A 21,538-nucleotide genomic window follows, 5' to 3' on the forward strand; every position below is an offset into this window, starting at 1 on the left:
GAAATAAAATTAAAGCTTGACAATGTCAGCAGGGACATCACAGCAACACAGAAATATTCATCAGCCCCTTTTCCTGTCAATGCTATTTGGCCACGTATGTCTAAAATTCTTACATTTAAGAACTTGTACAAATGCTGTATTCTTTTGGGGTTTTCTTTAGCACACCGAAAACACAAACAAAGCCCCATTCTAATGTAATTTTATTTGTATGTATAATTCAATCAGAAATATATTAAAATAAAAGGGAAGTTTATTTGTGTCCTGGTGTGTTTGGTGAGTATACATATGCATCATCTCACAAGTTTTTTGAAGACAACTATAAATTCCTGCTAGGCTCCCTCCTCTGGTTAACAGACCAGGACACAGCTAGGCAAAGGAGGACAGGCGTCCCATGTCACCAGGGAAAATGCACAAAGGTACCATCCACATGTGGAGAAGTGAAAGTTAACTGCAGCTTTTACAATCTAATGGGTTAATTATAAATATTAGGGAACACTAACTGTGACTAACAAAATTGTTGTAAAATTAAGTGACTTGGTTAGTATCATGTTCATTTTTCATTTCAGAAAAATATCTCGGTATACTATTTATTCTTATCAAAGTTGAGCGAAAGATTGTCATTCATTGTTTGTACCTAGTTCAGCCAACTTAGTTCATTAGAATCTGGTTGATGTGACCGAATAAAACCTGGCCAGTTACACGTAACAACTGTTCAGCCTCACACTCTGTAATAAGCACGTCAGCACATTTATTTTCCCCATATAAAGTAGAATTTCCAATTCATACCATGTACTCTGTGACTATTATGGCCAGTATTTATTCAGAGGGAATGCTGTGCAAGTTTGGAAAAGCTGTCTCTAAGAGAGCTGAGAGGTCACTGGACAAAACAAGAAACAAAACCTATACATGGTCAAAACATGAAGAGGACTAAAGTTCGTCATTCTTTCTTTTAAAGAAAAAAGTTTTGAAATCTCGAGCACACAACCAGGCAACATCAAACCAGACAGCTCAGTCCCTGCTCCTCTCAAGCTCTGTGGAATCAGAACTCTTCTATTCATTTGGCAAATATCAGCTTTTTTGGAGGAGGAGAACCTGCTTGGAATTAATGAGATGACACCCAAAAATAACTTCTATTAATAAATTGCTCTCTTCAATGTAAAACTGCCCATTTTTGTCGTTTGAAAAAAAAAGTATTTTCTAAAGGCTCTTTATGCACTTTTCTACCATTTTTTTCCTTTCTTTTATTCTTATTTTCTTTTTGCATCTTTTAAATTTAAAAAAAATGCCATAGTGCCAATTAGGGGAAATAATTCCATCCGACAAGAATACAGTCAATCCAATGGCATTGCAGACAGTCACACTTAATGCTGTGACTTGTAACTACTGACGGTGTAATTTAAGAAATGCAGGGTGTTTTAGAAGGAGTTAACAGAGGAAAAAGTAAGTAAAAGTGAAGTCAAACTGAAGTTACAGACATGCAAGGTCAATTTCAAAACTAAGTTGAAATACTTTGTTTCTTTCTGCTTCACAAAAGGTAAACGGCCAAGTTTCTCAAGAAAGTTACAACAGGGGAGAATCTCCCTGATCATTTCTTCATTCACACAAATAAAAAGAAAGCAGCAACATTAACCTTCCCAGAGAAGCAATCACGCCTACAACCAGTCTTTGCACTTACCCTAGAGTATGTACACCATGATCTCTTAAAGAATCCTGTTAATTCCAGTACATCCAGGACATATATGAATTCTTAGCACATTCACGGAAAGAACCAACCTTAACGAAATGGTTAATTACAACAGGACTCTGAAATCCTAGGGAGAGACACGAGGGTAGAATCCAGCCTCCAGATCCTAGTGTATACTGTGTCTATCTTTAACTGGAAAATGACTTGGTTTCACATTCCACTGAAGTCCCACTGGCAGATGCCTTTGGTAAGCTCACCAATGGCAGGCTGTCAAACGCCCTCCCTCCACCCCCCTCCGCCCCCTCCGCCCCTCTCCAGGCTCTGACTGAGCTTCCGCTGCTGCTGCGTCTAATGCTGATTTACTCAGCTGTCTTTATACCTGTCTCAGCGTGGGTAAAAAGAGATGCTTCCATTGATGGCTATTACGGAAACGCTTGGAAGCTGATCAGCCCGGAGGACTCGCTGTGCTTTTCTCCCTGCCACCCCCTCCCCCTCCCTCCTGCCAGAAACCATCTGACTTCCAAACTTGGCTGTCTGAAAAAGAATGTTCTCTGATTGGCATTCCTGGAAGCAGAAAGCAAGGCAGCTCGAGTTGTGTTGTTACTCAGCGTGAAAAACTTCCCAGGTAGGCAGAATACAAACAAGTTAAGTTTTCTGAAATTGTTTTTCTTCCCCTGAACTTTGAGGACAAATAGTTTTGTTTTTGCACACATTTAAGTTTGGATATTCACCTATAATTTTACCCCAAATGGCTATGGATGCAGTAAAAAAAGTGAGATGGCGCATCTTTTGTTAAAAGCTGAATTTCCTTATTAGTAAATGCATTGGAACTTGTTACAGGAAGAAATGGTCATTCTGCCTCTAATATTCTGAAAGGCAACTATGAGGTCTGTGGATTTTCTGTGAGAGAAAACCTTGCTCATAGGAAACGTGAAAAAAACAAACAAACCCTGCTTTCAACTGTCCTATATTTTGTATTGCAGACAGCAGGAGAGGGTGCAAGAAATGTTTCTATCTCTGCGTCAAGTCTTCTTGTCCAAAACTGTCTTGTAAACTTTGATGAGGACTGGGGAAAAAAAAAAACGTGTGTGTGTGTGGCCATGTACCATACACCCCCACACCCCACAGTCACACACACACGTCTGAACAAAGAAAAACTGAGGGAATGGAAATGAAGGGAAAAAACACATTTTCTCACACAGGAACTGACAAGAATTAATATTGTGGAGTTCCCTTCAAATTACGACTCCTGAAATTGTGTTTCATATTTATTTTGTGATCACTGGGGTCAAAAGATCTGCTGTGCTGAAAGCATTTTACCTCACCCTGTTCACAACAGCAAGTATATTACATGCCATGTTATGGACCAGACCAACTTCGTGAAAGGCCTGATAGAGGATTTATATTAATAATGGCAGCAATCACACAAACCACAGCCCCCGGCGTCTTGGGGTTTCCAGATCTCATCTGGCTGTCACTGCCAACTCCAGGCAACTGTCAGCTGGCTGGGCTCAGGGTGGTGGTGTGGCTGCAGCTGCTCCCCGCAACTTGTACAGACGTCTCGAAAATACCCAATGGCAGGAGGTTGACTCCAAAGAGAAAGCTCTCTCTTTGTTTGTGGTTGGTTTTAAATGTTCTGTTCTAGGTGATCTTGTACCACATCTGAAGAAGCCCATTTTAGGGAACTGTGAGTGAACACCTGATGAACTGGCATCATATTACTAATTTATCTCTTTGATATTCTCATGCCCCATCTAGGTTGGCATGCTACCAACCTGCTCACTCCTTATCCCATTACTAGATGTCCTTTAGAAAAAAGATTAAAAGAAGGAGGGAGAGGAGGAAGAAACTTTCCTTATGCTTATTCCCAAGCTGATTAACTGAGAGACATCTTAGGCTCTGTGTGTTGTTGATAGATAAGGGCATCTGAATGACTTCAGAAATAAATAGAAATAACCAGTCACCCAGAGAGCACACATCCCTGTCTTTGTAATTCTTATTCTTTCTATCAAAACGCTCCTCCCCAAGGCTGATGGATGGTGTCAAAACACATGTGAACTAAGAAGAGTGGACAGAGCTGGCGGCAGGCCATCTGGTTCACATCGGCCACACTAGTCACTCATGCTGTACCTTCCAGTGAACACTAGCACCTCTGAAACTCAAGAAACGTTTATTGAGGCAAGCAAATAATTGCTGGTGTAAAAGTGTATATTTTAACCTAAGGAAAAAAGTTATAGGTAGGCTCACATTTTAGATAAGTATGTTTGCATTTAATTTGATGACTTGCAGGGAAAATTACATCTCTTCTCTAGCCACTAACCAAAAGATTATATGGAAGGTATGCCAGGCACTGAATACCTTTACTGAGAGCTTCTTTGGTGGCTCAGATGGTAACGAATCTGCCTGCAGTGCAGGAGACTCAGGTTCGATCCCTGGGTTGAGAAGATCCCCTGGAGAAGGAAATGACTACCCACTCCAGTATTCTTGTCTGGAGAATTCCATAGACAGGGGAGCCTGGTGAGCTACAGTCCATGGAGTCACAAAGAGTCAGGACTGAGCAACTAACACTTTAACTTTTCACCTTTATTGAAGCAAAAAAAAAAAAAAAGAAAAAAAAAGATTATTATACATTTTGGATCTATGTGAGTAAAGGACTCTAAATATCAACATGGCAAGTTCTGCTAAGTTTATTTCTACTGATCTTACTGGCTTCTAAAGAGAAATAAGAGAAAATAAAATCTTAAGGATTCCTAATATTTCATATTAACTAGTAAACTGTAACAATTTTCTTTATTGAATTCTTCCTGACCATTCCCTATAGTACAACATGCATCAATAAAATATCTCCTTAGGTTCCAACTTTATCTTTTTATATTTTCATCTGTTTCAATGACAGAAATTCCAGAACGTTTGCAACAGTAGTGGCAGCCTGAGTCCAAACCCAAGGTTGATTGAGCACACAGGAATTTTTTTTTCTTCTTTTTTACCCCCTTAACCTTCACAAGGCAGTTGATAAGATTTATAGTGGCTAGAACTCAGTCTTTATCATGAGTAAATGTTATTTTTCTCTTTCATAAGCACTAACAAGAGAGTTAGGATTTGATCAGAAAAATAGCTTCCAGGGCTTGCTTCCAAAGAAAACTGGGCATGTAACAAGCAAATCAAATACCCTTGATTTATCATGAACAAGCAGTTAATCTGCTCCATTCTCCAGAAATAGACTGTCTTAGCTCAGTTCTGTGTATGGCAAAGGCTGGTAGCAGTCTCCTTGCAGGGTGAACAAGGTGTTTAGACTTAGGTCTTAGCTGATCTGTGAAGCATCTGTGTGTGAAAAATCTGGGCAATGAAAAACAAATGGTCCCTTTTCTTTTTCCTCTCTAGCATCCTTAAGATACCAGGCTCAAGCTGACAAAGACTATTCTCATGATGATAGTTTTGTGGATGATTTTGTTTTTTATATATTATTATTTTGAAAAAATACACACTATTTGCTATAGACCAAATATTTGTGTCCCCCAAAATTTGTATGTTGAAACCTAATCTCTCATGTGATAGTACAGTATTAGGAGGTGGGGGCCTTTGAGAGGTGCTTAGGTCACGAGGGTGGAATCCTCATGAACGGGAATAGTGCCCCTTATAAAAGAGACTTCAGAGAGCTTCTTCATCCCTTCCACCAGAGACAACACAGCAAATAGATGGCCTTCAATGAGCCAGGAAGCAGGCCCTCATCAGACACCAAATCTGTTGGCGTCTTTATTTTGGACTTCCAGCCTTCACACTATGAGAAGTAAATTTCCATTGTTTATTTCAGTTGTTTATAAGCCACTCAATCCATGGTATATTGTTACAGTAGCCTGAATGGATTAAGACATTCTTTATGCAAAAGTGAGTTTGTCTGTGACAACCAGGAAGGGCAGGATAGGAGATGGGTGGGAGGGAGGCTCAAGAAAGAGAGACACACATACACTTATAGCCAATTCATGTTGTTGAACAGCAGAAACCAACACATTGCAAAACAATTATCCTCCAATTAAAATAAACTTTAAAAAGGTGAGTTTGCTTTTTGTGAGGGAGGGGATAAATCATGTTTTTTTTTCCCCCGCAGAAAAAAATAATAAACCCAAGTAGTAGTTGTTGAAAAGTAGTTAAAATAGACACTGCCCAAGAAAAAAAAGTTGAAAAACTATACATATAGGGGCTCTAACAACAGATATGGAAGGGTTTCAATGCAGCAGCTTGCTCTGTATAATCTTATTAAATGTCAATCAACTTCAAAATTGGATGCCATGGGCATTGATCTTGAATGCCTATGGTATGAAAATAGCCCTAATTATGGAAAGCACCATATGTATAAATTTACTAATTATAATACCATATTTGGTGGATAAAAACTGGAGACAATGATTGTTTGATGACAACAGAAAGACATGGGTTAATGCTTAGGTTAAAAATTATAGCATCTAAACATACACACACCATCATATACCAACTATATTAGAACATCTGTAGGCCCAGGGAAGAAATATAAAGACCAGAAGGAATCCTATCAAAATGATTTATGGGTATATACACACACACACACACACACAATATTCAAATAAAAATAACTGCAGTCCTTTCTCATTCTCTGTCTCCTCTTCGTCTTTGCAGAGGCATCTCTACGTTAAGTCCCCTACATACGAACTTTCAAGTTATGAACTTTCAAAGATGTGAACGTGTGTGCGCATATCCAATCATGTAAGTTAGTTTACATGTCTGGCGTACACTGTCACGTGCAGCTTGCCCTCCATTTCCTAATGCTTATGAGCCTTCAGTTCTACCATCTTTCACCTCCTCTCCCTCCTCCAGTCAGTAACTCTTCTTGCCTTTTTCACTGATGCCAGCCCCTATATGCCAGCTGTCGTACTATACTTTTCAAAGTACTGTACTGTTAAGATTAAAAATGTTTTCTTTATTTTCTGTTTGTTTTTTAATGTATTATCTGTGTGAAAAGTATTTTAAACCTATTATAGTACAGTACTATATAGCCAGTTGTGTTAGTTGGGTACCTAGGCTAACTTTGTTTCACTTATGAATGAACTGGACTTATAACTGTGCTTCTGAAATGGAACTCTTTCATACATAGGGAACTTACTATATTTCTCTTCTCAGGATCTCTTGTGTGGCCAGTGGGTTGGGAGTTTGGGGTTGGGGGGTGTGAGGGAATTGGGGAGGCTCTCCAGTGTGGAAAGAGACACAAATGAAGAAGCTTAAAGGGGCTTATATTGATATGAAGAAAGGGCATGGGGAGAAATACTCAAGGAAGAGTGATCTTAAAGGAACCAATGAGAATAGGGAGGGGGGAATAGCATCTGGCACACCAGAGAAATGGGGACCAGATTGCTCACCAGACTGGGGAACAGCACGTTTGGATGCGGTAATCTTTGAAGACAGCAGATCTAAAGGGGAGATTAGGATATCTGATCCTAGGATATGTGGCTGTGTATTTTGTGATTTCTTCTTCTTTTTTTTTTTCATTTCACTTGTCATTTTCTTTATTTTTTAAAACTTTTTTTATTTTGTATTGGGGTATAACTGATTAACAATGTTGTGATAGTTTCAGGTAAACAGTGAAGGGACTCAGTCATACATATACATGTATCCATTATCCCTCAAACTATCCTCCCATCCAGGCTGCCACATAACATTGAGCAGAGTTCCAAGTGCTATACAGTAGGTCCTTGTTGGTTATCCAAACTCCCAACAAACAATAGTCCAGGATCTGATGGCTCCCTGGGCAAATTCTATCAAACATTTGGGGAAGAGTTAACACCTATCCTTCTGAAACTGTTCCAAAAAATTGCAGAAGAAGGAAAACTTCCAAACTCATTCTATGAGGCCATCATCACCCTGATACCAAAACCAGGCAAAGACAACACATAAAAAAGAAAACTGCAGGTCAATATCACTGATAAACGTAGGCACAAAAACCCTCAACCAAATACTAGCAATCTATCTCCAATAATACACTGAAAAGATTATACACCATGATCAAGTGGAATTCATCCTGGGGATGCAAAGATTTTTCAATACCCACAAATCAATCAATATGATATGCCACATCAACAAATTGAAGAACAAAAATCAATATGATCATGTCAATAGATGCAGAAAAAGCTTTTGACAAAATTTAGTACCCACTTATGATAAAAACTCTCCAGAAAGTGGGCATAGAGGGACTGTAGCTCAAAATAATAAAGGCCATACAGGACAAACATACAGGTAACATCATACTCAATGGTGAAAAGCTGAAAGCATTTCCTCTAAGATCTGGAACAAGATAAGGATGTCCACTCTCACCACTATTAAACATGGTTTTAGAAGTCCAGGCTACAGCAATTAGAGAAGAAAAAGAAGTAAGGCAAGTCCAAATTGGAAAAGAAGAATTTAAACTGTCACTGTTTGCAGATGATATGATACTATACATACAAGATCATAAAGATGCTACCAGAAAACTACTAGAATTCATATATGAATTCGGTAAAGTTGCAGCTACAAAATTAATACACATGAATCCATTAACGTTTCTATGTACTAACAACAAAAGATCAGAAAGAGAAATTCAAGAAACAATTCCTACTGCCACTGCATCCAAAAGAATAAAATACTTAGGAATAAACCTACCTAAGGAAACAAAAGACCTGTACTCAGAAAATTATAAGATGTTGACGAAACGAATCAAAAAAGACACAAACAGATGGAAAGATAACACCATGTTCACAGATTGGAAAAAATCAATATTGTCAAAATGGCTGTACAATCCAAGGCAATGTAAAGATTCAATGCAATCTCTATCAAATTAAAACTGGCATTTTTCGAAGAACTAGAACAAAAGATACAGAACTTTGTATGGAGACACAAAAGACCCAGAATAGCCAAAGCAATCGTGAAAAAGAAAAACAGAGCTGAAGGAATCATGCTCCCTGACTCCACACTGTATTACAAAGCTACAGTCATCAAAACAGCATGGTACAGGCACAAATACAGAAATATAGATCAATGGAACAGGACAGAAAACTCAGAAATAAACCCATTCACCTATGGTCAAGTAATCTACGACAGAGGAGGCAAGACTACACAATATTGGAAAGACAGTTTCTTCAGCAAATGGTGCTGGGAAAACTGGACAGCTATACGTAAAGAAGTGAAATTAGATCATTATTTAACACTGTACACAAAAATAAGCAATAAATTCAAAATGGATTAAAGACCTAAATATAAGACCAAACACTATAAAACCCCTAGAGGAAAACACAGGCAGAATACTCTCCAACATAAACCACAGCAATATCTTTTTCAATCCATCTCCCAGGATAATGGAAATGAAAACAAAAATAAACACATGGGACCTAATTAAACCCAAAAGCTTTTGTACAGCAAAGGAAATAAAACAAAAAGACAACACACAGACTGGGAGAAAATATTTGCAAATGATGAGACTGACAAGGGATTAGTCTCCAAAGTTTACAAATAGTTCACGACACTTAACCACATCAGAACAAATAAACCAATAAACAAATGGGCAGAAGACATAAACAGAGATTTCTCCAAAGAAGACATACAGATGGCCAAGAGACACATGAAAAGATGTTCAATATTGCTTATTAGAGCAATGCAGATCAAAACCACAATAAGATATCACCTGATACCAGCCAGAATGACTATCATCAAAAAATCCACAAACAGTTAATGCTGGAGAGAGTGTGGAAGGAAGGGAACCCTTCTATACTGTAGGTGGGAATGTAAGCTGATACAGCCACTATGGAGAAAGTATGGAGGTTCCTTAAAAAAGAAAATAGAGCTACCATATGATACTGTAATCCCACTCCTGGGCATATATTCAGAGAAAAACAAGATCCAAAAGGATACATGCAGCCCAATGTTCACTGTAGCACTGTTTACAATAGCCAAGACATGGAAGCAATCTAAATGTCCATCGACAAAGGAACGGATACAGAAGATGTGGTACATATATACAATGGAATATTATTCAGCCATTTAAAAGAATGGAATAATGACATTTGCTCCAACATAGATGGACCTAGAGAGTGTCAGGCTGAGTGAAGTAAATCAAACAGAAAAGGAAAAATATTGTATGACATCCTTTATATGTGGAATCTAAAAAGAAATGATACACGTCAACTAACTTACAAAATAGAAACAGACTCACAGACTTAGAGAACTGAACTCATGGTTGCCAGGGGAAAAGGAAGGGGGGAAGGGATAGTTAGGGAGTTTGCGATGGACATGTACACACTGCTGTGTTTAAAATGTGATTTCTTTTTATGGAACATTTTACTTTTTAAGATCTGGTAGTGTCATATTCTGAGAAGGCAATGGCACCCCACTCCAGTACTCTTGCCTGGAAAATCCCATGGACGGAGGAGCCTGGTAGGCTTCAGTCCATGGGGTCGCTAAGAGTCGGACACGACTGAGCGACTTCACTTTCACTTTTCCCTTTCATACACTGGAGAAGGAAATGGCAATCCACTCCAGTATTCTTGCCTGGAGAATCCCAGGGATGGCAGAGCCTGGTGGGCCGCCGTCTATGGGGTCGCACAGAGTCGGACACGACTGAAGCGACTTAGCAGCAGCAGCAGCAGCAGTGTCATATTTGTGTGTCTTTCAGATATTGACAGGGATCTTGAAGCTATAGATAAATTTATTTACTTGAAACTTTTGGAAAAGTTGTGGTAATTGTTTTGTGGTACTGCTGTGGTTGCTAAAATTGATTTTCTTTAATATGGGTCAGAAATCATCTTCACCCTTGTCTAAATAAATATCTTGATCACTTTTCTCTACTTGCATTTCATTTCTTGTATCTCTCTTAGTTCCCATAAAAAGTAGCTATTACAGCCTCTTAGGCTGAGCACTACATGCAAAGTGACCAACCATCCCAGAGTGAATAGAACTATACCAGGAAACTACCAGGCAAACCAGGATTCGTCAATCATCCTGTGTGTGTAATCTGGAATTTTTTATGTTATGCATATGCTTTTGGTAAAGATTAGTCTTTTTATTAATTAAGAGATGCTTGGCCCAAGTAGAACGGTAATCAGAAAATACAGATTTCTTTTTGCGTTTCTCTCTGCTAGCCATGAAAGCTGGGACAGATTAAATTTCAACAGCCACTATTTCCTCATCTCTACAATGTGAACGATTATACAAATTTCCAAGAGTGTTGTCAACATAAAATGAGACAGAAGAATGTATAAAATACATTAAATGAATAAGCATAAAATTGTATGTAGTTATTTTTCAAAAAAGTTCTTAGTTATTTTAGACTGAGAAATAATGGAAGCCCACAAAAGAGGTACAGCACTTCAAATTGTCTGCAAGCAGTGGGAAGGGAAGAGAGAAATAGACACTGGTTGATGAGAGAGTAACTTTCTCAAGAGTATCTATTTCAGCATTTGATCTTTCCCCAAATCAAACTCACTAAGTTAAGGATTTTTTTTTTTTTTTTGAGAAGCTCTATAGCCCAGGAAGGAATCAACATTCAAGATTTACAAAAGATATGGATTATCTTCATTATTAAAAGTAGAGATTTTACTTGTACCTTTTCCTTTAAGCTGGGGTAGGGATATTTTTCCTTTGTGGGACCAAAAGCAGCCCTAGTTAGAGCATAATCATAAATATATCACAATCACTAAGCAAGACTAGAATATCCAACCTCATCCTATGGACAGACAGATATACCTTATTATACCACTATTTGAGCTCTGGCAGCATAAGCATACCTGATGCCTTTCAAGAAGTGAGGGTACCATTCAGTTTGGGAGCAAAATGAAAATGTATTTAATGTCATCACTTCAAATCTGTGTACATTTTCATAATCACATGTAGAATCCATATTGGTTCCACTCGAAGCTTCTAGAGATTTATCAAGAGTTGGAAATAGGACAGTTCTATTATACATTACAGAAGGTGATAGGCAAGCTGCACAGAGTTCAATGATTATTATATTTGACTTTCAGTAAGTCCCCTACATATGAACCTTCAAGTTCATATGCAGGGGATTTTCAAAGATGCAAATGTGTCCCAGTATGCCAGCTGTTGTACTATACTACTGTAATTTTCGAGGTACTTAACTATAAAATTTTAAATGTTTTATTTTTTGTTGTTTATGTAGTATTGTGTGAAAAGTATTGTAAACCTATTACAGTACAGTACTATCTCTGGTGGGCTACAGTCCATGGGGTCACAAAAAGTCGGACACAACTGAGCGACTAACACACACACACACACACACACACACACACACACACACTATGTCGCCAGTTGGTGTTAGTAGGGTACCTAGGCTAACTTTGTCAGACTTACAAACAAATTGGACTTATGAGTACACTCTTGAAACACAACTCCTTCATACATAGGGGATTTACTGTATTTATTTGGGACCAGTTTTTCTCCAGATGAGCACGTGGCTCATCAGTGCTTTTCAAACTTTTTTGTTGGGTTGGGGTTGTTTCACTAGGGAACCCTTTGTTTAAAGGAAATAGTTCACTGAAACTTAACAATGACAAAGCATAGCTCCTTCAGCAGGAACAAAGGTGGGACCTGGGGTCCCACTAACCCTGCTCTCTCTTCCAGAAACAGTTTCTCCTGAAGGCATCTTGGAAGCACAGCTTAAAATTGCTGAGTACTAGACCATGTTCATTTTATTTTAAAAGTGTAACTTTAACACATTAAAAAAGTATGCACATATTTTTTAAAAGCCATATAGAATGACAGAGCTTAAAAGAACGTGCTATCCCAATTCCACCCCTCCTCACCCTTGAATCCCAGGGACAATCACCTTTAACTTGTAACTGTTAATTATGACAATTCCTTTATATTCCTAAATGATGCTCTCATTTTTAAAAATTTTTTCAAATGTTGATATTATTCATCCTTCTCCTATTATGGAAGATAAGGATTTAGTTCTTATACAAACTGCCTCCAGCATGTGTGATCTCAACTTCTCTCTCCCTCCTTCTCATTTACACACACACACACACACACACACACACACACACACACCTTTCCTGAATTCTCCCAACTTCATTACACAACAATTTCCGAGATTACATTATTTTGGCTATGGAGGACATGGGAGCACACTCCAGTATTCTTGCCTGGAGAATCCCATGGACAGAGGAGCCTGGCAGATCATAGGGTTACAAAGAGTCAGGTACGACTGAAGCAACTTAGAATGCATGCACATACATTCATTATTCACATGTAAATCACATGGGATCTAAGAGTCCATTTCCTTTATTTTACACATTTTTATTTTTTATTACATTGGTATTTGTGTCATACTTTTTTTGCTTAATTTTCTACCTGCCCATCATTATTTTTTGTTAGACTCTCCAATAGACACGTAACATTTCTCTTAATACCAACAAAGTGAAGTGAAGTGAAGTCGCTCAGTCGTGTCTCTTTGCGAACCCATGGACTGTAGCCCACCAGGCTCCTCTGTCCATGGAATTTCCTAGGCAAGAATACTAGAGTGGGTTGCCATTTCCTTCTCCAGGAGATCTTCCCAACCCAAGGATTGATCCCTGGCCTCCCACATTGTACGCAGACGCTTTACCATCTGAGCCACCAGGGAAGTCCAACAAATACATGGAATACCAACAAATGCATCAACTATTCTTTCTGCATATCCTCTTCCTGCCCAACTTCACACCAGGGGTTCTTTTTGTAACATTAGCTTCTGTACTGTCATGGTGGGATTGGCTTTTGCTTCTCTTGGGTGTTGACTCTTTTGCTAGATTCTCAGTTCTCTCCTTCTTGATGAACTGCCCCATGGTTGGGGGTTGGAGGAGCATAATTTCTAGCAGCTTCCAGAGAAAGATGCCCAGGACAAATATAGTTTTGGAGAACCTGAATGCATGAAAATATCCTTATTCTCTTCTTCCATTAATCATTAGCTTGACTACAGAATTCATTGTTTAGAAATACTTTTTGCTCAGAAATTTCAAGGAATGTCTTCACTGTCTTGTAGTTCCTAGTGCTGTTATTTAGAAGTCATTCTGGTCCCTCGTCCAAATATTGTTTCCTCTTTATCTCTGATGTTCTAATATCCATGACCATATACTTGGTGTGGACACCCTCCCCCCCCCCCATTCCACCATCTCCTCATTGACTGTGTTTGAAACTTAAAGGCACTTTTATTCATCTCCTCCAATTCTGGGCAAATATTTTTATTTTACTTGTAAGCACTTTCTGAGCTCTATTCTCTCTGTTCTTTCATTTTGAAACTAAATTTATTTTCATTGGATGTTGGACCCCCTTAGACGGATCCCCGAAATTTACTATCTTTTCTCATGTATCCATCTTTCTACCACCTCATCTCTGGAATAATTGCTCATCTCTCTTCTGCTGAATATTCTATTTCTACTAGCATATGCTTAATTTCTAAGGATTCTATTTAGCTCTAATTGTTTTTCATAACACCACGTTTTATTTCATGGACAATTTCTTTTCTAATATCAGTGAGTACATACATTTCAGGCTTTTTAAAAAAGCTTTCACCTCTTCCCTGCAATCCTTGTTTCCTTCAATTTCTTGTTTGTTTATTTTGGTCTCTTTTATGTTAGAGACGTGGTGCCACAGCTGATATTCCTTTGCTATTTGCCAAGCCATGTGTTACAGGCATCAGGACTTTACCATAAAGTGATCAGACCAAGCTGAGCCTTCACTGAAACATTCTTAAGGGTAACTAGATCTCCCACAACCCCATGGGTACTCAGATACTCTAGAGAAGTCCCCCTCCAATGTCCTATTTAGGAGGGATAAACTCAGTTGCCAGTGTCCTGGAAACAAAGCTGGGTGAAAAATGGGACTTCTCTGGTAGTCCAGGGGTTAAGAGTCTGCCTTAACCAGTGGACACAGGTTTGATCTCTGGTCAGGGAACTAAGATCCCACATGCCGCAGGGCAACTAAACCTGCGTGGCACAATGAAAGATCCTTCGTGCAGCAACTAGGACCCAATGCTGCTGCTGCTGCTGCTGCTGCTAAGTCGCTTCAGTCGTGTCGACTCTGTGCGACCCCATACACGGCAGCCCACCAGGCTCCGCCATCCCTGGGATTCTCCAGGCAAGAATACTGGAGTGGGTTGCCATTTCCTTCTCCAGTGCATGAAAGGGAAAAGTGAAAGTGAAGTCTCTCAGTCGTGTCCGACTCTTAGCGACCCCATGGACTGAAGCCTACCAGGCTCCTCCGTCCATGGGGTTTTCCAGGCAAGAGTACTGGAGTGGGGTGCCATTGCCTTCTCCAATACAGCCAAATAAATAAAATAGCTTTTTTTTTCCCTAAAAAAAGGCTTGAAATTGAGGCAAGTTTATCACTATTGTGCATGCAGATTTCCATTTAATCTACCAGATTTCAGTGTTACACCTTGCCCCCAGACCGCTGTTTCCAAGATTTCTGTGTTTGCAGCCTCTCTAGTTAAGTCAGTCCAGAGAATAATGCCCATCCCTTCCCACCATGTCTCCTGCAAGATGAGGGATAAAGAGTCGCCAGGCTGCCGAGGGTGGAGGCGGCGATTTGGAAGTCCAACTACTCCTTTTAAGACTTTCAACCAAGTTCTGTTTTTGGACCCACTCATCAATTCCAGCTTCAGTACCCTCATATTTCTAGTTTTTGAGCCTTTCCAGGATTCGAGGGAGTCTCCACTTCTGTCTTGTTGGCATCTCCTCCGCAGGCACCTGGCTTTCCACATCTCTGCTCAGCTAAATCAAGTACCACTGAGCCATTCCCTTTCCACTTTCCAAATATTGTGTCAATAGCTCTCTGTATTCTATGCTCTCCTGTTCTTTTTTTTTTTTAATTCTAGTGAGAATTTTTTGTTTACTGTCATTTCGTTGGGAGGGAGAGAGTAGAATTAATTACATGTTCTATCCACCATATATACTGCAATTCTTTTCCTTTACTTTTCAGAGTTATTTTAAAAAGGAAACAGATTCTCTCAACTCTTTCCAAAATGATTCCGAGGAATTCAGCATTTGTGCATGTATGCCGGGAAGTAACATAGTATTTCATACTTTTCTACGCTATATCCAGTGCTACAATGACAGCTAAATCCCAGCTAAGTATCCAGTTATCTACAATAGACACAGTGAAGAATAACTGTTAATTAAAATAAAGTTATTTTTTTATTCTGAAGTTGGTTGTAGTCCCTTACATTAACACTCATTATATATCTGTGGAATTAAATGTTATTAATTATAAATAGTTCCTTCACATGTAAAACTATGCATCTTAGAAAGTGAAAATAAATTTCTTTTGTAACTGAAGTTCTGCCTAAACTATCAATTAACTCAGAACCTCAAGTAAATTACCTCAAGTTTATCACAGCAGTTGTTCTGTGGTTGCCTTTGATTAGAAGGCAATGTAAATCTGATAGTGATTTGCCTTTTAAGTCGGCATAGCTATTCCCACATGGGCCAAGTTTGTATATTTCATTATTTGAGGCAAACTTTGTCTTGATTCGTTTAATAGACTACTTCTGCTCCATATAATATGCCAACCTGGAGATACTGGGTTAGCCACAAATTTCATTCAGGTTTTTCCATAACATCTTATGGAAAAATCCAAACAAACTTCGTGGCCAAACCAGTTATTAGCTTCCAAGAGATATACTGTCCTCTATTTCTCTAAGAGTATCTCATCAATATTGAAACTTCCTTCTACTCTTGGAGAGAAAATGTATACATTCTGTTCTTTCTACAGCTATAAGAGTTGGCCATGGGCAAAGAGTCAAAGGTCATACTTAGCATCTGTGATTTTCCTTCCATACTGGCCCTCTCTCTGTGAACTTTTCCCACCTGTTTCCAAAATGCTGTTATCATCAGTACTGCCCTCAGACCCCACCAAGCAACTCAGAGGGCCTTGCTGCTCTAGTTCTCCTTTGCCTGTGTTTCTCTCCACTCAACTGCAAATTAGAAAAAGAATCAGCAATTGTCTTTTCAGCATGTTCTGGGTAGTTGGGACTCTGCCCCAAAGGCCTTGAGACTGCTTCCAGGTCTGCTTTCCCAAGGTGGACCTACTTTTGCTATAAACACCTTAAAGCCGTAGGAGTGGCTGCTTTGTGGGGAGGTGAACTTATCACTCCTCGGGACAGGGTAAGAAGGAGGAGCATCCTCACCACATGGGAACAGGGAGAAAGGGGGATGGAAGGACAACCAGCCCAACTGTTAGCAAACTTTTCACAGGTAAAAATGGGCTGGTATCATGGATGAGAATCCTGAGGCACCCCAACCACAGAAAGAATCTGTATCTGACAGTCCACTCTTTCCTGCAGGCTTTCACTGAGTGTTCCTGGTGGTTGAGACAGGCAAAGGCAGGGCAGAGAGCAGACAAAGATCCCATCAAGGTGCCTGAGGTGTTCACTCTATTCACTGCAGCAGCTCTCCAGTGGCTGGAGATCAGGGCAACATGGTGGACAAAGATGTCTTTAAGCCTGAACAGTTTGGAGCTGGAGTGTAAAGGAGGGAGAGATTTCCTGTAGTTTAGAAATATTGCTTCCCTTGTGGCTCAACTGGTAAAGAATTTGCCTGCAATGTGGGAGACCTAGGTCTGATCCCTGGGTTGAGAAGATCCCCTGGAGAAGAGAATGGCTACCCACTCTAGTATTCTGGCCTGGAGAATTCAATGGACTGTATAGTCCATGGAATTGCAAAGAGTAGGACATGACTGAGCACTTTCACTCACTCAGAAATACTGGTTGTTAGTCTAGGTATGAAGACACCTCTGGGGCATTGCCAAGCTCAGTCTAGCTAAAGGAAAGGCCCTATTTCTTACTTCAGTACATCTAAAACCAATGATGAACTGAATTTAAGGCTGTAGCAAAGCCCAGGTTCAGATCTAGCACATGTTAGATTGATTCAGTCCCCCACACACACCAGCCACTCCCAGTGCACACACATATACATATTAGCAGCCTGATTAATAGGAGTCAGTCCTTTACTGGTGTTTTATTTAGTACTATTCTTTTACCCATGAAGGCTGATATATAATAAAAAAAATACAGAACACACAAAGAATCAGAAAAATGTAACCCCACTAATGGAAATTAAAAAATATGGCTGATTCATGTCAATCTATGGCAAAAACTACTACAATATTGTAAAGTAATTAGCCCCCAACTAAAATAAATAAATTTATTTAAAAAAAACTGAAATAAAAAATAAAGAAATGTAGTTAATAAAAAAAAATAAGCAATTGAAACACACCCACAGATGATCCAAATGCTGAACTCAGCAGATAAATATTAAATAACGTTAGAAAATTCCCTGGTAGTCCAGAGGTTAGGGATTCCATGCTTCCACTGCATGTAGCATGGGTTTGATCCCTGGTTGAGGAACTAAGATCCCACAAACTGTGTGGTGTGGCCAAAAAAAGGAAATGAAAAAGAAAAAAAAAATCATCCAAATATGTTAAAAAAGATATAATGGAAAAATGGGAGGTACACACTTAACATTTGGAGAATTTCAGCAGCGATATACATATAATAAAAAAGAATCAAATGGAAATGATAAAAATTATAGTATCACAAATATAGGATCCATTCAGTAGACTGAATAGTAGACTGAACACAGCAGAAGAAAGGATTAGTAAAATTTAAGACAGGTCAATAGAATCATCCAAATTGAAACAAAAAGAAAAATAGAACAGAAAATCTGTGATTGTAACACAATATTCAATGACTTGGCATATGTGCAATTGTACCTCCAGAAGGATGTGAGAAAAAGAAATATTTGAAGAGATCATAGGTAAGTATTGTCAAAAACTGAAGGAATTCAATCCAAGTACAAAAAAATCTAAGTGAAACCCTAGCAGGATAAATGTAAAGAAAAACAAGGACATCAACCAACCAACCAACCAACCAATAACAACAACATGCTCAGGAACTTTATAATTAAGCTGCTACAAAACAAATAGAAAGTAAATCTTATAAGCAGCCAGAGAAAAAAGATATCATATTCAGGGAATAGCTCTGAGAATAATGTCTGATTTTTCATCTAAAATAATGGATGCCAAAAGAAATAACTGTAAAGTCCTGAAGGAAAGCACCTGTTAACATAGATTTTTCTGTTCAGCAAAAGTATTGTTTGGTATGAGGGTGAAAAAAAGACTGGCAAAAGTTGAGAGAATCTCAAAAAGACACATGTACCACAATGTTCATTGCAGCACCATTTCCAATAGCCAAGACATGGAAGCAACCTAGATGTCCACTGACAGATGAATGGATAAAGAATATGTGGTACATATATACAATGGAATATTACTCAGCCATGAAAAGGATCAAAACTGAGTCAGTTGGAGTGATGAACCTAGAGACTGTCATATGGAGTGAAGTCAGAAAGAGAAAAACAAATATCATATATTAATGCATATATATAGAATCTATATGGTACTGATGAACTTATTTGCAGGACAGGAATAGAGGCGCAAACATAGAGAATGGACTTGTGGACGCATTGGGGAAAGGAGAGGAGAATGAATTGAGAGAGTAGTATTGACATATGTACACAACCATGTGCAAAATAGATAGCTAGCAGGAAGCTGCGGCACAGCACAGGGAGCTCAGCTTGGTACTCTGTGATGACCTAGAGGGGTGGAAGAGGGTGGTGGGCGGGAGGCTCAAGAGGGAGTCTCATATTGCTGATTCACGTTGTACAGCAGAAACCAGCACAACATTGTAAAAAAAAAAAAAGCTGAGAGAATATATTTATGAAAAAATATGCACTATAAGAAATGAGAAAGGACTTCTTTTACAAGGTGAAAGGAAATTATTCCTCATGCATCTTGGATCTACAAAAAGAAAAGCACTAGAATGGATAAATGAATAAATATCTAGGTAAGTATCAAAGACCTTTGAAAAATGATCATCTATATATCTGAAAAACTATGACTATTTAAAGCAAAAATAATATATTTTGTGTTTATTACCTATGAGTAAATAAAATATATGATAAAAAGAAAAATAAGGGCAGCAAATAAGTCAAGGGAATTATACTTTTGTAATGTTATTAAGACTATTCTTTAAGTAATATTATTTGAAGAAAGGAAATAAGTTAAAGATGCATATTGTAAAATCTCAGGAAACAACTACTGAAAAAAATTCCACTGAAATATAGTTAAAAAATCAATAGATCAGATAAAAATGGGATGGTAAAACATTTAGTTAACTCAAAAGAGGCAAAGAAATAAGCAACACAATAACAAGGAACAGATACAAAGAAAAAACGAGTATCAAGATGGTGGGCTTCAACTTAATGATAGCAAACATTATATTAAATATAAGTGGAATAAACACTCCATTAGCAAACAGTATAAAAGAGAATGACCAAACTATATGCTTTTTAAAAAGAAATACACTTTAAATATAAAAATGCAGATTGGTTGAAAGTAAAACAAAACAAAAATATATATCAGAAAAATTATGGTATGCCTATACTAAAACACATTGGACATATTAGACATCAAGGCAAGGTATATTATCAGGGATCAAGAAAGACGTTTCATAGTAAAAAAAAAAAAAAGTCAATTCATCAAGAAGACTTCCAAATAAAAAAGATACAAAATACATTAAGTAAAAATTGAATTAAAGGAGAAATACAAATCTACAGTGGTTATATAAAGCCAAGCAACCCCTTTTAATACTGTTCATCCCAACACACACAAACAATTAATGACTAGCAACAAACATGGGGTGGGTGCATTTAGGGGAGATCTCTCAAGGCAGGATGCATCTCTTGGACTAAAGCCTAGATGCCTGGTACAAAGAAAAAGAGATCTTAGCACATAAGATGGGCAGGAGAGCTTCCAGACAGACAGCAAGTTTGGAAGGTTCCCAGCTGTGACAATACATGGATTGTTTATTGTCTGTGGCTTCCAAATGGGATGGGTAAGAAACAGCCTTTTGGAGGTCATACAAATAACACTTTCTTTGCATTCCATCATGGGACAAAAATGAGAGGGAGGGAGGCTAAGGAGGGAGGGGATATATGTATGCTTATAGCTGACTCACATTCTTGTACAGCAGAAACTAATACAACATTGTACACCAAATACACTCCAACAAAAAATAAAGCTCAAAAAAAAGTGAGAGGGAAGACGTCCACATCCTTGACATCCTCCCTACCAGTTTGTCTTGATTGTCAATTGTTGTCTGCATTCTGAGTGGAATGTTCTGGGTTCCCACAGTTTGTTGTGACCAGCAGGACTCTGCACACCTGCAACTCTGAAGCAGCCCCTGGTGCCACAGAGGTCACACTAACAGGCTTTGAAGTTGTTATTTCAGTCACTAAGTTATGTACAACTCTTTTGTGACACCACGGACTGTAGTCCACCAGGCTCCTCTGTCTGTGGGATTTTCCAGGCAAAAATACTGGAGCAGGTTGCCATTTCCTACTCCAGGGGAATCTTCCCAACCCAGGAATCAAACCCGCATCTCGTGCATTGGCAGGCGGGTTCTTTACCACTATGCCACGAGGGAAGCCCAATACAGCTTTACTAGAGGCTTATCCTGGAGACTCTGTGAAAGGTTGTGAGCACTACACCTGCTGCTATGAGGCCAGGTCCAGGACTCTGAGAATTTTCCCCTTTGAGATGATGGTATGAGCAGATGTCCTTGCATTTCTTATAGCTAAAAGCTAATAGGGACAAAGAACGGGACTGAATGTTTTCTGTCCTAGATGAAGAAAAAGTTAAAATTTATGATAGATTTTATTTTAAGTAAGAATATAAAACACCAGAAACCTCTTTGTTGGAGGTCAGACTTGAAACAAACTTATTTGAAATGCTGAGTATGGAAGCATT

At 38.6% G+C, this 21,538-nt stretch overlaps 1 protein-coding gene and 1 long non-coding RNA gene across 50 annotated transcripts in view; one reads left to right on the forward strand and one right to left on the reverse strand.

Annotated features, from left to right (window-relative positions):
- Nucleotides 1-21,538, reverse strand: part of DTNA (dystrobrevin alpha) — a 433,073-nt gene that overhangs the window by 309,384 nt on the left and 102,151 nt on the right. For 29 of the 49 annotated variants that reach the window (XR_014074810.1, XR_014074806.1, XR_014074803.1 and 26 more), the window contains exon 1: nucleotides 1,676-1,868. The exons of 9 other annotated variants lie outside the window; for them this stretch is intronic. The gene's annotated coding sequence lies outside the window, so the exon portion shown is untranslated. Of the gene's footprint in view, nucleotides 1-1,675; nucleotides 1,869-21,538 lie in introns of those variants that run through there. 11 more of the 49 variants (XR_014074807.1, XR_014074805.1, XR_014074809.1 and 8 more) reach the window with 1 other exon arrangement.
- LOC145534623 (uncharacterized) lies at nucleotides 2,008-8,623 on the forward strand. Its single transcript, XR_014074816.1, has 2 exons — nucleotides 2,008-2,309; nucleotides 6,335-8,623. It is a non-coding gene; the product is annotated as an uncharacterized LOC145534623 (long non-coding RNA).

The sequence above is a fragment of the Giraffa tippelskirchi genome, chromosome 14 (assembly GCF_054371585.1).
Source record: "Giraffa tippelskirchi isolate mGirTip1 chromosome 14, T2T-mGirTip1v1.2.pri, whole genome shotgun sequence".
Taxonomy (NCBI): Eukaryota; Metazoa; Chordata; class Mammalia; order Artiodactyla; family Giraffidae; genus Giraffa; species Giraffa tippelskirchi.